This window comes from Lissotriton helveticus, chromosome 6 (assembly GCF_964261635.1).
Source record: "Lissotriton helveticus chromosome 6, aLisHel1.1, whole genome shotgun sequence".
Classification (NCBI taxonomy): domain Eukaryota; kingdom Metazoa; phylum Chordata; class Amphibia; order Caudata; family Salamandridae; genus Lissotriton; species Lissotriton helveticus.
In genome coordinates this window covers 1,617,522,580-1,617,525,326 of record NC_136067.1, presented here as the reverse complement: position 1 = coordinate 1,617,525,326, position 2,747 = coordinate 1,617,522,580, and positions in this window count along the sequence as shown.

Sequence of the window (2,747 nt, the reverse complement as noted above, 5' to 3'; positions counted from 1 at the left end):
GTTTGTTCATGCATATATGCTTGTATGAGTGAGTGCGTGTTAAAAGGTGTGCATGCGCAATTTGGAAGAGCCTGTTCGTGGGTTGGCAAGGTTGGGAGCCGGAGTCAGAGTTGATGGAACTGTTAATACACTGTGTGATTTTTATGCAGTTAGCTAAGTGAGGAAAGCAAACCTGCTGCTGCAGAAGAATTACTATTTATACCAGATTTCTGACTGCTACTTAGGAGTATTGGTTCGCTTGGAGAGAGGCTTGCCTTCTTTCCTGTACCTATACCACAGTAAACGTATATCAAATGAAAATAGAGACTTTGGCCAATACACCACTAAATAATTATGTTTACGAGGAAAGAGGAAAAACTTAGACCCAGGTTTATTTGTCAGGAGGTGTTTTGAGAACTGCATGCCAACCATGTCTCATTGTTTTGGAGAGTTTTGACATGTGGAAAAAGTGGAGAAAAGGGAATATTGAAATCTGCAATCTGTGGAGAGGCCCAGTTAAGGAAGGTGTGGGTTTCCTTCGTTTCTGCATACACCATGGTGTGTGTGTGTATGCAGAAACTGATGGATGTGTGTGTAAGTGCGTGTGTGCCTGCGTGCCATTTACTTACAGGAAATACACGGAGATCAGAAGTGCCCAGAAGCCCCGCCTTGAGCTGCCAAACCTCCCCTTGGCTTTCATTCACAGCGTGAGCCAGAGGGAGCAGCCATGTCTGCGCCGCGTTTACCATTGTGCCGCTGTATGTGTGTGTGCATGGGTGTCTGTGTGAATGCATGCTTACCATGGTGTGTGTGTGTATGCAGAAACGGATGGATGTGTGTGTGTAAGTGCCTGCGTGCCATTTACTTACAGGAAATACACGGAGATCAGAAGTGCCCAGAAGCCCCGCCTCGAGCTGCCAAACCTCCCCTTGGCTTTCATTCACAGCGTGAGTCAGAAGGAGCAGCCATGCCTGCGCCGTGTTTACCAGCGTGCCGCTGTATGTGTGTGTGCATGGGTGTCTGTTCCCTGCTTGTCATCCCGGTTTTTCTGTGCCTGTGTGTGCATGGCTGTCTGTGTGTGCGTGGCTCTGTCTGTGTGTGTGCGTGGCAATCTCTGTGTGTGTGCGTGGCTCTGTCTGTGTGTGTGTGCGTGGCTCTGTGTGTGAGCGTGGCTCTGTCTGTGTGTGTGGGTGTGTGTGTGTATGTGTGGCTCTGTGTCCGCAAATACTCTCTACTACTCTCTAATGCTCACCTATTGCCATTGTAAATGACAATACCAGTTATTTATGTTTTTAAAAAAAATGGAAAAAAATGTCATAAGCAATGCCGATAGCTCTACCTTTAATAATGCCGAGACCATTGCATTGTAAATGCTTGTTTTTCTTTCCCCGCTTTCTTCCTCATCTTCTTTCCATCATCTTCTCTTGCCCCGTCTGTTTCTCGTCTGTTTCCCATCAGCTTGTCTTGATTTTTTTTTTTCACTTTCCTCCTCTGACAATCTTTTTCTTTATTTCTTCCTTCCTTTCTCTCTTCTCGTCAGTCCTCTAGTTCCTTTCCCGCAATTTATTCTTGAGTGTCTGCTGGTGTTTACTCTTTCGATTTTCTCCGTTCTGTTCTTCACTCTTAATTCTCTTTCTCTCAAATTTATTCCTCTATATATTTTTACTAGCAGCCCGTCTCGACGTTGTCCGGGTATGAAATAGAATGTCTGTAATGTGTGTATTCAGATACGGTCATTCGCGTGTTACCCCGCTTGAGGCCCAGCTGCAGCCCTGGTTGATGTTAGCAGGCGCGTGTCCCCCTGCTTGAGACCCAGCTGCAGCCCTGGTTCATCTTAGCAGGCGCATGTAATTAGTGTAGTGATCCGCCACCTGAGCCCGGCTACAGCCCTGGCTGATGTTAGCAGGCGCGTGTAATTTGGTTTAATGTGATAGTTCAGTAACAGGAAGCATGAGAGGCTGCAGTAATTCTCCCCGCAGACACGCTCAGTCGCGTGTGCCCCCACTTGAGGGCCAGCGGCGACCGTCTAACAATTAGAATTGTGTGAGGCTTGAATGATTGTTTCCCGCTGTTCTTATTTTTTTATGACCCACACCGACGCTCTTCGGCCCGAGTGCTTTTTAGACGCACCCAGGCCAAGCCACACACTGCGTCGACCCTTTCAGACGCACCCAGGCCAAGGCACACACTGCATTCGGCACCCCCAGAATGTGTGAGACAACGGGCAGTCCCCCAAGGGAGTCTTGCGAATGGTTAGTTACCACGCTTCGAGGTGAACGCCTTTGTGACGCCCCAGCACACGGCCACAGCAGACGATCTGATTAATGTACGACCCAGATGGCATGAAGTACAGAACGTAGCACACGCCCCCAGCGTTTGTCACTCCCCCAGCGTGCCCCTTGATGCCGCGCAATTGCGTAATTGGCGCTTCACATGGCATGAAGGGCAGACACACGCCCACAGTGCGGACACACGCCCACAGCGTTTGTCATGGCCCTAGCGTGTCATGCCTCCAGCGTGCCCCTTGATGCGGCGCAAAATTAATTCACATGGCATGAAGGGCGGAACGTACCACACGCCCCCAGTGTTTGTCACGCCCCCCAGCACACGCCCACAGCAGAATGCAGACACGCCCACAAGGGACTACTTTGCTGGCACGGTTCTTTTACCTTTTAAATGTATATGGTGGCCGTCTGCAAAGCCTATGTCCTTCTGTTGCAACTGCCCTTTCCAACGCTGTATTGGGTGTTCTGATTGGTGCTGTGGTT